This window comes from Tympanuchus pallidicinctus, unplaced genomic scaffold (assembly GCF_026119805.1).
Source record: "Tympanuchus pallidicinctus isolate F22 unplaced genomic scaffold, pur_lepc_1.0 scaffold19, whole genome shotgun sequence".
Taxonomy (NCBI): Eukaryota; Metazoa; Chordata; class Aves; order Galliformes; family Phasianidae; genus Tympanuchus; species Tympanuchus pallidicinctus.
Window position 1 is genome coordinate 6,896,691 of NW_026294710.1, and position 15,429 is coordinate 6,912,119.

Here is a 15,429-nt window from a genome sequence, read left to right on the forward strand (position 1 = left end):
GTCCGGTAGGGGAGATAGTCTTTGAGCACAAGATACACACATTTCCATTTTCACATCTGCATTCTGACAATTATAATAATGCAAATGGCAGAGGATTTTGAACAAAAGTCATAATTTGGACTTCTCATTAATTAAAAAATCTGCATATTCCAGAAGGAATAGGAGAGGTTCAATGGGCTGTTTAAGCTTGTAAACTTTGAAAAAAAGAAAAGTGTTTATTCAAGTTCGAAAGAGGTTTAAATTCTTATTGCAGGTGAACTCACAGGGCAGCTTTTCTTCAAAGAAACAAGAATATTACTGCCACTTGTATATTTCCTTAAGGGAGATTTTATTTCGAACTGTAACGTACAGATATATGAATCTTAGAACACATATAAAAGTTTTAAAAACAGAAGATATAAAAAGTAAATTTTCACATTAAGATGTTTTGAGTATTCTCTGACAATAAACCTGGGACCTTATTTTTAAAAGAATGTGTTTTGAATTACTTCCTTCATTTAGAGTATGTCTACTGAATTGACTTTAGACATAAAATTTGGGAAGCAGAGCATGAGCTCATGAATTCAGATTACTATTCAAAAAAATCTGATTTTTCCCTCCCCACAATATTTTAATTAAGAAATAATCAGGTGTGGGTTTTTTTGTTGTTTTGTTTTTTTTTTAATCTGATGTTGCAGAAAAAGAAGGGCTTGTATGAATTCTTTGTAAAGTTTATGGCTTTAATTTCTGCACCTTCATCTGCTCTTAAATACATATTTTGTAAATCAAGAACTCATGGAAAAGGTGTTCTGAGAATGGATGTGCTTAAACACACACAGAGTATAGAATCATAGAATGACTTGGGTTGGAAGAGACCTTAAAGATCATTGAGATCCAACCCCCCTGCCACAGGCACATTTGCCAACCACTAGGCACCATCCAGCCTGGCCTTGAGTACCTCCAGGGATGAGGCATGTATAGTTTCTCCAGGCAGCCTGCTCCAGTACCTCACCATACCCTAAATAAAGAATTTCTTCCTAATATCTGATCTAAATCTCCCCTCTTTTAGTTTAAAGCCTTTCTCCATTGTCTTACCATTATCAGACTGTGTAAAAGTTGATCTTCCTCTATTTATATGCTCCCTTTAACTACTGGAAGGATGCAAAGAGGTCTTCCTGGAGCCTCCTCTTCTCTAGGACAAACAAGTTGAGCTTCCTCAGCATTTAGTCATAGAAGAGGTTCTCCAACCTTCTGATCATTTTTGTGGCCTCCTCTGGACCTGCTCCAGCAGCTCTGCATCATTCCTATGCTGGTGGACCTCAGGTCTGGATGCAAAACTCCAGATGGGGCCTCACAAGGGCACAGTTGAGGGGGACAATCACCTCCCTCTCCCTGCTGGTTGCCCATCTTCTGATGGTCATACTGACAGTTGGACTTATGGGCTGCAAGAGCACCCTGCTGGCTCATGTCCAGGCTTTGGTCCATTAAGATCCTCAAGTCCTTCTCTGCAGGGCTGCTCTCAGCAGTTCTCTATGATATCTGGGATTGTCCCAACCCAATTGGATCATCTTGCACTTGGCCTTGTTCAACCTCATTAGTTTCTTGTGTGCTCACTTTTCTAGCTTTTGTAGCATTTTTTTTCTTTTTTCTTTTTTTTTCTTTTTTTAGTGGTATGAGCAAACTTGCTAAGGGGGCACTCAATCCCACAATCCAGGTCATTGATAATGATTTTGAAGAATGTTGCTGGGGGAATCACTTGTTGTCAGCCTCCACCTGGACATAGAGCCATTGACCACAACCCAGTCATGTAACCATCCGACCAATTCTTTATCCACCAAACAGTCCAGCTTTAAAATCCATATCTTTTTGACTTAGAGATAAGAATTTGATGTGGGACTATATAAAAAGCCTTGCAGAAGTCTGGATAGATGACATCAGTCACTCTTTCTTTGTTCCTTAAATACCACGTAGCAGGCCACAAGATTGGTCAGGTACTATCTGCCCTTCATTAAGCTGTGCTGGCCATCCCAGATTACCACTTTGTTTTTCTTGTGCATGTATACTAGAAATCAATACTGGTTCAAGAGATATATATATATATAAGACATGCTCAACCTCACAATTTCAGAAGAAGTATGACAGATACCACTTATGTTTGGAAAATACTGGAAGCACAAAAGAGTGAAAAAAGTTAAAGACTGCTGAGACGAAAAACGAATTTTAAGAATCTTTAAAGTAGGAGAGAAGCTGAGCATGTGACTGTCCTGCTGGGAAAATTCCTCATATATATATATATATATATATATATATATATATTGTTTCAAGTCTTGGGAGTTTCAAGTATATTATCGGCTCCCCACATCTCTCAGCTTCCCTGTGGGCTCTGTGGGAATTTGATGTGAATGCTGTCAGCTGGGTAAATCTTTCAGGGATGGGTTTTGGTTGAACAAGGAACTACATTACCTGACAATTTCTAAATTCAAATCAGAATGTAACTCTTGAACACGCAAAGAAGACATTAAAAGTAGATAACGTTCTGGTTACGATTTTATTCATGATTTTGAGACAGTCAGAGTCTCTATTAACAAAAACCAAGTAAAACATTTGTTTCAAAGGGTCTAAAACTTCATAAACTCAAAGTATATTTATCATGTTAAGGATGAGGCCACTGAACTCTCCAGGACGTAATTAATTCCCGACTTTTTGTAAGTTAAAATTGTTCCTGATAGCCTTATTTTAACTGGTGTCAATTATTCATGCAATAAAAAACAAAGACTCCTCTTGTGAGTAGCTTCTGAATATAAATGCACTGCTATATTTTAGATCTTCTGTTATTAGAGAATACCAAAATGCATAGCATACATACCAAATATTTGTAAATGTAGTATTTCTTCAAGAATATCACTCAGCATTGTATGTTTCTGGATTTAAGACATGCTTGGTAAGCCCTAATATTGAACTTAGTCATATATGAATATCTTATTAATTAAAAGCCATAATTAATTCATTGAAGAAAACAACTCGTTGCGATTGTGTCAGCACTCTACTAATCTTAGGCAGAACATTGCAAACAAGAGTGTTTAGCAAGTTTTAATTGTTAATTAATTATATATTAAATTAATTGCTTATTAATTAAAATATGGTGTAATGAAGAATAAGAAAATATAATAAAAATCTAAGTGAATCAGATAGAATAGGACAATGTTATGTTGCAATTATTTAATAACGTGTTAGGAACTCTTTCAACTGAGATGAAATTCACCCCTAGCAAAACAGAAACAATGGCCACAGGCTGTTTTAATTCAAGGTATTTCACTGTATTAAATTCTACTAACTGCAGTACTTTCTCAAGATGAAACTCTTTCCATAGCTCATAAAACTCAGAATGAAATAGGTCCCAATTACAAAATAAAGATGAGATCATCCTAGATAAATCTTGTATTATTATTATTTTATTAGTTGCTGCTTTCTTTGAATTTAAAAAATTCAAAACTAAATTGAAGCTATTTCAGAAATCCTAGAAAGCCATAAAGATCTTTGGAATGACTATGTACAATACTTGGTATGGTATTATATAGGATAATATTCCCTCTTATTTGTTTACTAAAAAAGGAGACACAGCATCTCACACTGGGAAATATTCTGAGTAAAAATTTTCCAGAGGAATAGGCACTCATGGCAGATAGCCCTTAGAAACAATTGTTACTTATCATCTAGTAAGAATGAGAGGACTCAGCTCCTAGAAAGATCTGTTCTCAGCAGACAGTGAAGAGATTTCAGATAGACATTCAGATATCTACAATGTGGACAACTAAAATTGGAAAAGAGAATCATAATCTCTCAGTTTATTTCTTTCACTTCACAAAATTAATGTTGATTCACAATCAACTGAACATTTTTCTTTTTTTAAAAAAAATTGTGGTCTGTTACATATTTTTATTTGCTTGTTCGGTTTTAACTGAGATTGATTAGCTTTTAGACCTGGAAGATTTGACAGAAGTTCACAAACAGGAAACTCAGTTCTGCTACAGCACGTGAAGACTTTACATTACCTTCACAACTGGGAACCACAGTGTGAAGATTTCCTTCAGTGAGGTGGTATTCATTTCATGTATACTTATAAACCAGCTTATGCTGGATTTTGATCCTTAGAATTGTAAGATCCAATTAAGACATATTTTAGGTGATCCAGAAAGATGTGGCAGTGAAATCAGAAATTGTATACATTTGCATTGGGTCTATACCTCAGAAGTTGATCTTGTCCCATCTACACAATTTTATCACATTTTCAGTGCACAACATCCAGTTCATAGTGTGAATTATACATGAAGTATTAAAACAGAGCTTAGATGAGGCATAGTTCTAAAAGTGGAAATCTGTTATGAGCAAATTTAATCTGAAGAAAAGGAAGGGTACAGAGAAATACAGTGGCCACATTAATGGAGGCTGTAGTACCTCAAGGGTGACTGAAGCAATAATATAGTACATGTGGCAATATGCCAAAGTAATAGAGCTGTGTTACTCCCCTATTCTTCAGGTGAGGAGCTTGAATGGTATGAAAAATATAGCTTGGCTAAGCTGTGTGTAACACAATTTCAAAGGTCTTTGTAAGCACAAGTCCATCTAGTCACATGTGTTTCAGTGTGAGGCACACGCATGTGAAGTTGCAAGAGGTAAGAGAACTCGGTTACACACCAAGGCTTTGGAGACATGTTTTGAATTTGAAACAATGCACCTATATGTGCATTCATGTGTGTACTATATGTATGTTCTCATATTTAGCATCTATGGAAATACTATCTCACCAATTCATAAGGCAACATATGTCTAGGATGCCAAGATTAAGATTCTTTTCATTACATTCAGATGAAGAATCAAAATCTCTTCTATCTCCAAATGACTAAGTGATTCTCTTTTACTAGGATTTGTATGGGGTTGGTCTATCAGAGGATTCTGCCAGGATTGCTGTTGGAAGGCCATAAATTAATCTATACAACTGTTTTGATCTGATAGAAGAAGATTTGTACAGATCACTGAGCGTACATATGCTGTTTAGCTATAGATAGATTACAGTTGTAGACATTAAAACGTCTGGAAGACACACAGTAGATAAACTGACTGATATCAACTGGGTGCTCTCTGTAGTGTTTGATCAAGATTCTGGCATGCTTCCATGTGTACATGGACTTTGGAATAGAGAATGTTTGGTAATTCTTAGATTGGATAAATGTTGTAAAAACTGTTCTCACGTGCCAGGAATTACAGAGGGATGGAATTTCTTGTTACACTAAGGTGCGATGTTGTGATGGGAATTGCAGTCTGCTCACTTGAGACTTTCAGTGGTAGTGTTAGTGATATGATGAAGATTTATTCCTAAAGAGGAGGTGAGCAGCAGCCTAACAGCAAGGTTTAAGTACGGAAGATGAAGTCTGTATCAAATAGAATCTGGCAGCTAAGTAAAGGAATTTGGAAGGAAAGACTGGTGAAAAACTAACAAGAAAGCCACTAACCAAGAAGAATGCACAGTGGAAGTAATAGCTACCAGAAGCTGGAGGAAAAGAGTATTTACATGCCTGTAATCCTGTGGCTGAGACTACTCAGATAGGCTTGGGAGTGCCCTGCTGAATCCTCTCCAATACCATTTAGGGAATCTGATAAGTGGCTGTTGTTACTTTTTCCCCAAAACAGAGAAGACTGGGTATAATTAGATGGAGGGTGTGCACTCCACCACAGTGCCTGGGGTGCTTCATGCTATGCCCTGTCTTTGCAAAGCACAAGGCAGTGGTGAAGGATACAGCCTATTACCTTTCTAGCTGCTGTGGGATGGAAAGGCACTGCACTGGCAGTCCAACATTTCTACTCCTGCACTGAGGCTGCATACAGAGAAGTCCGTGCTGCTCCCAGCTTCTTCTCAGATCCTCTCTCAGTTCTGGAACAGGTAAGTGGAGGATGAGGATCGCCTTTCCTTACTTAGAAGATCTGCTTTGTGTATGGACAAATCTGCTGAAGATTCATTTTCTTGGGAGTAGGAGCACTTCAAAAAGCATGACAGCTGGACAGGGAAAAAGTAGTTGGCAGGAGCACCACGAGCTTTGTCTTTTGAGACTATTGGAAGGAATACTAACAAGAACAAATTACAGGATTAAGGTAGTAAACAGTAATTATTTATAATGAATCTTTTCATATAAAAATCATATTTGTACCTAAGAGCACTGATAAAAATGTCTTTCAGTTTCCCAGTTGCAGTCAGTTTTTGATTAAGTGATAAGAAAGTCTAGGACTAGGACTTCAAAAAGGGGGAAAATGGGTAGAAGAAAGAAAGAAGTAATATGAGAGATTTGAGGAGACATAAATACTAATAGCATGAGACAAATATAGAATTGATTGCAAATTCTGGAAGTGAGGGAGAAAAAAAACCAACACAATACATAGCATATAATTTGATGAAGGAGGAGACAGATGTGAGGAGATACTTAATGGAGGAGTGACCACTGAGATGATAGGTTGAAAGGTGAGAGAGAGGGAGACAGGGAGCTGGAGGAGGGTGGAGATTCTATGGGAAGGAAATAGGAGTCAAAGGTATCACATGTAGAAAGGGAGGCAGAAGGGAAGTCTGGCAACAAGCTGAAGGCTGCAGCTGCGAAAGCCATACAGGAAGCAAGCGACGGGTCTCCAAGAAGACCAAAGGTAGAAAAGCAATATTTATATAAACAAATAGGTCAGAAAATATTCATAAATGGAAGTTTCTGGAGTATTTTTTTCCCTTTCCCTTTTCTTGTTTCTTCATTTTCTGACAGGCTTTAAAGATGGAGCTTTGCAGAAAGCAAGGCAAAGAGGTTTATGACACTGGTTGATTCCTGTGTGCATGCAACAAGTAGCATTCTAGCCCTTGTCACGCTGTCTCACTTCAGGGTTTTGTTAACCCTCTATGAAAGGCCATGACAGCCAGGCTGCCACTGTTGCTGTTTGCTGTAACTGTCTGTTAGAAAGTGCTTCAATCTGCTGTTCAAATCCAAAAGTAAACTAAACCCTGGACAGTTCATCACTGCTGTGAGAAAAGGATCTTGCATGAATCCAAAAAGGCAGCAGGAGAAAGCAGTGACTATCATTTGACTTATATGTTCTATTAGACATAGATCAGAACCAAAGCCTGTGAAGTTCTTTAAAAATAACAATGAATTGGAACATGTGTATCCACAGATGTGATCCCTCATTCTGATCTGTCTGTGCTTTATTTAACTGAGAATACAAACCTGAATCTAAAGAGTTATTTCCAGCGTGAAATGCCTCACCTGCCTTGCAGGGTCTTGTGGGGATTAAGTAGGATTTAGACTGTGTTTGCAAAGAGTTGTTGCAAAGACAAGAAGCAATTAAACTTGTTCTGGATTGGCAACACGGAACTGACACATTGTCTGCAAGTGCTGCGTTATTGCAGAGGTTAAGGAGTGCTGAGGCAGGGGTTAGCGCTGAAAGGATTTCTTACAGCTGGTCTTTCTTGCAAAGCAGGAGGGTGAAAGAGTATTAACTTTGGCATCACTTGAGACAGTTTGTCTACTGCAACTTTCTGTTTATCTTTGTGGCCTCTGTTGTCTTTGCACCCATTGGACACTGGGCAGCTGCAGAATTGCAGTAGAACTGCTGCAGAAACTCATTTTTTCTGTAAGGAGCTAACTTAGCAGACACCCTCCATACAGGTATGTAACCCTGCTTCTGAACTGAATGCAGTTTCTCAGCAGACAGCTGCACACTGTATTACTGTACATTGTATTAGCACACAACTGCTATGAAAATACTACTACATGTCTTAAGTTCTGAAATCAAAGGGATCATTCAGCTTCTATTTCTTGTCTGCTTATAATTCTAAGAGCCCATTTACTAGAATTTATAAATAAATATACTGCCAATAAAATGATTTAATTGCATATTAATGTATTGTTAATTGTAAAGTCTAATTAAAATGAAGATACTCAGTTTCAAACTGTCTATAACAAGTATATATAATCATTTGTCTGTGAGGCATTATCTTTTTTATGTGTCTGTGTTACATATGATTGTATATATTTATTACAAACATGAAAGGAAAGAATCATGTGGTATGGCTGCTTATAAAATAAATGTGTTACAAATGAATGTGAAAATCCTGACATAATAGTGAAGGACAGAAAAATGTGTATGTCTGAGTAGATTTACAGTTATAATTCATGCCCAATAAAGACTCTGATGTAACATTCTGAGATAACTCAGAAAATGTACTGTAACCATGCATATACTAATAACCTGTTCTGCTTTAGTGATCTGATTCTCTTTCAAAGCAGATGTAATCACTATGATAGAAACTCAATTATTTTTTCAAATTGTTAAAAATACCTTATTTATGTAAAAATTGTAGTCTGCAGTTGTCCAGTGTCAGAGTTTTTTTTTTTTTTTTTTTTTTTTCATGCCCTCAAGTTATGCTTCATGGACCCATAATGAGCACAGACAGGAAAATAGTAAAAAATGCAGTTTTTTTTTTTTTTTTTTTTTTTTTTTTTTAACCAGTTAAATTATTATATTTTGGATCTACTTTGTATGTAACTGATAGTTACATGTGTATTTCTGTAACATGTTTTCATCTGAAAGTATAGTGTCATGTCTCAGCATCAGAATAGTGTATAATCTGAGAAGTTCAAGGTATCTATTAGCTGCCCGTTTCTTTCCCTACCAGAGCACAAATTTCACCACTAGTATGTTTTCTACTTGCTGTTCTTCGTAGTTGTTAACTCTTTCCTAATGTGCAGTAACTCTCCACATGTTTTCCTAATCTCTCTAGACCTTCAGCTGTTGCCAAGGTATCTTTTTGTGGCCTAGCTCACCAGATCCATAAGGAAAGGTTACAGAAGGTGAAAAACGGTTGTAGCACATTTTCTTGAAACAGTCTGAATACTGCTCTGTCATGCGACTGTTAGGCAAGACCCACACGGTCTGTACTGCTGCTGTCAGCTGACGGGGAAGATGTGGTTTTTTCGAGCGTTTCCATTAGCTCTGTGCTGCTGTAGCTGTTGTCTCTGATATCCCCTCGAGAGACAAACCTGCATCAGGAAGGACTTTGGCCCATATTAATTGTGTAGATAATGTTTTCTGTTTTCCTTTCTTCTAGTAGGAAAGCTTCTGTCTCCTGGCAGAGGTCTGGGTCTCCAGATTCTACTTCAGCTACTGATTCTGACTCACAAGGAGAAGATGGTAAATTGTCCCAGGACAATTTAAATAGGACTATTTAAATAAAGACCCCTCTGACCCCTTTGAACTTGGGCTGGAATAATAACAGATACATATACAGACTGGGAAAAGAACTCCTTGAGAGTAGCCCTGTGGAGCTGGAGTTCCTGGTGGATGAAAAACTGAACATGTGTGCTCTTGGAGCTTGGAAGGCCAGTGGTATTCTGGGCTCCGTCAGAAGAAGGATGGCCAACAGGGACAGGGAAGTGATTGTCCCACTTTGCTCTGCCCTCATGAGGCCCCATCTGGAGTACTGTGTCCAGGTATGGGGTCCCCAGCTTGGTAAAGATGAGGAGCTGTTAGAGAGGGTCAAGAGGAGCCCACAAATATGATCAGAGGCCTGGAGAACCCTCTGCTACCAAGACAGGCTGAGGGAGTGGGTTTTGTTCAGTCTGGAGAAGTGAAGGCTCCAGGGAGACCAATATTTGAAAGAAGATTATAAACAAGAGAGAAACCAACATTTTTACCCAGTGATAGGACAGCAGTGATAGGACAAGGGGAAATGGTTCTAAACTGAAGGAAGGGAGATTTATATTAGACATCTGGGGAAAGTTTTTCACTAAGGGAGTGGTGAGGTGCTGGAACAGGCTGCCTATAGAGGTTGTGTATGCTCCAATGGGGCCCTGGAGTTGGTATAGTACCAGATTTGGAGATTGGTGGCCCTGCCTGTGGCAGGGATATTGGAACTTGATGATACTTGGAGTCTCTTCCAACCCAAGCCATTCTGATTTTATGATTAAAAGGATCGAAGGATTAGAGGATTAGCCCAGGTTTTTGGTTTTTTTTTTTCCAATTTTCCTTTATATTTTTATTTTTCCTGGAAGTAGGTTTATCATTTGGCTTTAATGCTTCGTGTTTATGGTAGAAATGAAGTCTTGGGGTAGATCTGCATGTTGCTCAGACCAAGGATGTCTCTCCAGGCCTGGAAGATGTCACCTAAAAGAATAAGTTTTCTATTACTTGCCAGGACTCCATCACCAGGGAAGTCACCAAAATGTTAAAAGTGGTTCTTAATTTATTGGAAAACTCACTTGTAAGTATTCTACAAACAAAATTCTGGTGTAGCTGGTAGGCAAAAGCTAATATAACAACTACCTTGTCATTCATCAGAGCCACTTCCACTGTCTGGTTGGGATGATTCATTATGATGGCTGTTTCTCAACCAGGTATTGCAGCAGTGAAGGCGTTTAAAATTACTCTATTATTCTGTGACTTCTAAGCCAAGGAGCAGAGTTTTGCAAGAGGTGGAACATGTCCAAGTGAGGACAAGATTTGTTAAATTTCACTTGTCTTTCAAAAGATATCTGTTTCAAAATTTTTCTCCCTTACCATAAAAGCCTGCTCTCTGTGTCCTCCTTAAGTTTCTAATAGAAAAGTCTCTGGCATTAACAGACTGACCCAGACCTTTAGCTAACAGGCTTTTATAGGCCTGCGTTGCTTCAGACTCACACAGAAACTTAAGTTGATATATTACATATTCTGTATTGTGTTCATTTCTACATTCTGACTAGTTCACACAAACACATGGGAGTGGAAAAGATGAAGCTTGCTCTACCCCTGCCTCTGTTATGCTTTCATACCTGCTAAAATGAATTGAAAATAGCTTTTAAATGGAACTTTGAGAACTGAGAAAGGCAGTAGTTCATGCATGCTATCATGACTAAAGAAGAATGCAGAATGAGTATTTTTGGGTAGAAAAGAATTGAAATGGCTAATGGGTCTTCTATTGCCCATTTTGCCCTTAAATAACCTAGTTGCAGTTTAATAGAGAAACACATAATTGGCAGGAACCAAATGTATCACACTCTTTCCACTGTACTACTGCCAAGTTGGCTTGAGTCAGTAGTATTTTAAGATGCTTTCCATACCATCAGAGCACACTGAGAATCACAAGGGATAGCACCTTAGGTACAAAAACTTCATAGAACTGAGAAAACTGCTTTTGAGAGTCACGAGTGGGTAACGAAAAAGCAGTACAGCAGCAGTTCAAAATGAGTCTTCCGGGGTATTCTGGTGGGATCATGTATGGTGTGCTTGGGAGGATCTTTTTGCAGGCTGAAGCAGGCTGAAGACTGCTTGATATGAGTGGCTGCAGTATGCATTATGGGATGCACTGGAAAGCCTTGAAGGCCAACACATGTGCAGTAAATTTTATGATGCAAGGTGGGCAAAAAATGCTACAACACCTCTGCAATCTTTGTCCAAACTTTGTCCTTTGATGTCAGATAGCAAATATTTTGAACTTTTTCCATTAAATTTTCTATTTGCTTTGCAACTTGTTTGCACTCACCAAAACCTTGTATAACTGTCATGGTACTATTGATATGACACACTGATGAAAGGACGAGCTGAAAATCTCACTGGGGAGCCTGACCAGAGTTGCTCTAATATTAACTATTGAAAATTTAGATATCTAACTTAAGCAAGTCATTTTGGTGCAAATCATTTAGGAGAGGACAGGAAATCAATGCCTCTCTCTTCCTTAGTTCATATAGTTAATTTTCACATGGTTAATATTATTTGCAGCAATATTTGTAGATAACGTTAGATAAGAAAAGAATTGCTATGAAAATAAATTTAGGTCCTTAAGCGAGGAGATGTTAAAAGCAGAACTGAGACAACTGAAGTATCTTAGTATTTCCCTCTTTAAAGTGAAGTTAGTACTCTATGCCATGTAACCTTCTTTCCTATGGCTTTTGGAAAATAAGATAGCACAAAATGCCAGTCGCAGTGAGAGTAGCTGAGACAAAGACAGTGAAAATATCATTTAGGAAAATAAAATTCTGTTTGTTTATTTGTTTTTTTTTTTTTTAATTGATTGGTGTTTTGTATTCTTTTCAGGCAGTATCTTCATGTAGGTGAACGTTCGCACTAGGGGATCCTCATACACAATAGGAGCAAAGCAAATTGTTGAAGCTGTCCAAGTGGAAAGCTTGCTTACTGCTTTTGTATTATATGATTAGGTGATACACAGCAGGTTTTCACTGCCAGAGGAAATCACATTATCTTTTGTGAATACAAAACTTTACTCCATATAAAAGAACATTTCCTAGTATCTCTCATGCATGCAGAAGGGCAAAATTCTTATCTAGCTGGTAGCATATTGCACATTTTCTTCTGCAGATGATTCAGTTTCCTCATTGTCCTCCTTAGTAAATCAGAGTTCATAACAGAAGACAAGTGCGCTGAATCGGAATGAGGTTATTTGTGAATAGAAGACACTTGCTCCTATTTTTGGTCTTATGAATGCTTTGAATTTGTCATGACTAAGTATGATACAACCCTTCTTGTAGGACTTAATAACTTTCGGTAAACCTGAGAGGACCAGTGCGTGGTGGCAGCAGGATTTTGAACTACCCAAAACAAACTGTTGCTTTTTCTTGCCATAAAAGGGGGTAAACATAACTTCTCACACCTTTACTTCAAAATAGGAAGAGTAGCTAAAATATTTTAGAAAGACAGGCTTTGAATGCTGACAAGATTAACTTCATCTTCTACTGTACAGACTGACACTTTATTTTAAAAATATTTATTTGAAAATCTTCCTTTCTTCCTTTCTTTCTTCCTTTCTTTCTTCCTTTCTTTCTTCCTTTCTTTCTTCCTTTCTTTCTTCCTTTCTTTCTTTCTTTCTTTCTTTCTTTCTTTCTTTCTTTCTTTCTTTCTTTCTTTCTTTCTTTCTTTCTTTCTTTCTTTCTTTCTTTCTTTCTTTCTTTCTTTCTTTCTTTCTTTCTTTCTTTCTTTCTTTCTTTCTTTCTTTCTTTCTTTTTCTTCCTTTCTTCCTTTCTTCCTTTCCTCCTTTCCTCCTTTCTTCCTTTCCTCCTTTCTTCCTTTCTTCCTTTCTTCCTTTTTCTTTCTCTTTTCCTTGTTATTTCTGTTCAGAGAGTGCAAAAGTAATGATAAGTGTATCTTGGAGTTTTCTAATGTTTTGAATGTTAACATCAGAGAAATGAAGAAAACCCAGCAAGTGGCTTTTCTGTGAGTGTGGAATCATGCCATATAAAGTCATGCCTTACAGTACATCAGAGAATTTCCACAGGAACATGGGAACATTTATGTGGCCATACCTCAGAATTCAAATTATGTGAACCATAACAGTATGTCATCCCCTCTGATAGATAGGATCTTAACTTAAAAACAAACAGAACACCAACCTCCCAAAAAACCCCCAAACAGAATAAGTTGTTGAGTATTTAGTTACCCCACACCATACAGAAAGATTGTATCTCTCCTCATTTGCTCCTTCTATGTTTAGAAAGCATGCCAAAGAAAGTGATTTTCAGAAGTCCCTATTATGAGTTTTCTAAAAAAGCCAGGAATTATGCTAATCTCATTAGAATTTTCTTATCAGTGGTATAGTTACATCAAGAAATGAGGGTAGAGTTCATACAGGGTGCTTCCTGTGGTTTTCTATGTTTTCATCAAGTATATGCGTGTCATTTCTCTACAGTCTCTTTGTGAAAGCACACTGTAAATTCTGATGAAGTATGTAATTTTTTGCTTTCTCTGTCATTACAGTTCTTGTTTTGTTTCTGCTTTCTTCCCTATAATCTCTGAAGTCTGATCTGAAGCCAGAAACAGAAGTACCATTAAGTACTTTTTTTTTCTTTTTTAAAAATTCTTTTATGAAACAGAAAAATAACAGGCATTTGAAAGTAAACAACTCCCTTTGTTTCAAATCCCTTCAGCTGGTTTCTGTTGTTGAATCTGACAGGCCTGGTTTCACCACCAAACACAGCTTGCCAAAAGTGATTTTCCTTCAATGGCTCTTTGTCCAGGTGGAGACCAGTCAAAAGTGGTGCCTCCAGGAGGCTGTCTTGGGACTAGTACTCTTTAACGTCTTTATCAGTGACATAGATAATGAGATTGAGTGTCCCTCAGCAAGTTTGCTGAAAACATCAAAATGAGTAATGCAGTTGATACAACAAAAGGAAGGGATGCCATCTAAAAGAATCAGGATAGGCTCTAAAAGCAGGCCTGTGAGAACCTAGTGAGGCTCAACAAGGCCAAGTGTAAGATACTGCACGTGGATTGAGGCAATCCCAGATATGTGTACAGAGTTGGAGAAGAATTCCTTGACAGCAGCCCTGCAAAGAGGGACTTGAGGGTTCTGATGGAAAACCTGGACATGAGTTAGTAGTGTACATTTGCAGCCCATAAGTCCAATTCTATTTTGGGATGCAAGACAGTGGCCAGCAGGGAGAGGGAGGTGATTGTTTACATCTGCTTTGCCCTTGTGAGGCCCCATCTGGTGTATTGCATCCAGGCTTTTGGCACCCAGCTCAAGAAAGATGCGTATCATTTGGAGTGGGTTCAGAGGAGGCCATGGAGGAGATAAGAGGGCTGGAACACTTCTCCTGTTAAGAAAGGTTGAGGGATTTGGGCTTGCTTAGCCTGGAGAAGAGAAGACTCCAAGAACAAAACAAAACAAAATAAAATGAAAAAAACTTAATACCACAAAAAGCAGCAGCAGACATTCTCCTCTCTTGCCTATTCACATTCACATTCATTTTGATACATACTGGTCTCCATGTATTGCAGAGGAAGAATGGGCATGATAGAGAATATATCCACAGGCAGATATGAGTAATTGGAATTGCTTCCTTTTAGAAAAGAAGAATAAGTAGAGAATAAGGCAGAGTAGCTTGGGAAGAAAATGAGGGAAAGAATTCCTAACATAAGCATCCTAAGGACAGTATTTTGTGAATATACTTCCAATGGAAATAATGATATTTATAATCAAAGAATCACAGAATTGTAGGTATTGGAAGGGACCTCTAGAGATCATCAAGACCAATCCCGAAACTATACCCCCCAGACTACCCCCAGAACTATAAGGTTTGGAAGGGATCTCTAGACCATCATGTTCAAACCCCTTCTAAAGCAGGTTCCCTACAGCAGGTCGCATAGGTAGGCATCCAGGTGGATCCCAATTATCTCCAGGGAAGGACACTCCACAACCTCTCGGGGCAGCCTGTTGCAGCGCTGTCACTCTGACAGTAAGGAAGTTTTTCCTTGTGTTAGTATGGAACTTCCCATGTTCCAATTTCTGCCCATAAAAATAGTGCACATGAATCATAGCATGAAGGACAACTTCTTTCCACAGCTAAACTTCAATCTTTAATTAGAAAAAGTGAATAATAGTTCTACTGCACTTTTCAAGGATGTGAAACTGGAGTTAGTCAAGGTCACCAACAT

The 15,429-nt window shown here is 38.0% G+C and overlaps 1 protein-coding gene across 2 annotated transcripts in view; it reads left to right on the top strand.

Annotated features, from left to right (window-relative positions):
• The first annotated feature begins 6,551 nt into the window (after positions 1-6,551).
• Positions 6,552-15,429, top strand: part of CD36 (CD36 molecule) — a 38,553-nt gene continuing 29,675 nt past the window's right edge. The window contains exon 1 of one of the 2 annotated variants that reach the window (XM_052680903.1): positions 6,552-6,666. The gene's annotated coding sequence lies outside the window, so the exon portion shown is untranslated. Of the gene's footprint in view, positions 6,667-7,541; positions 7,674-15,429 lie in introns of those variants that run through there. The other variant, XM_052680904.1, reaches the window with a different exon arrangement.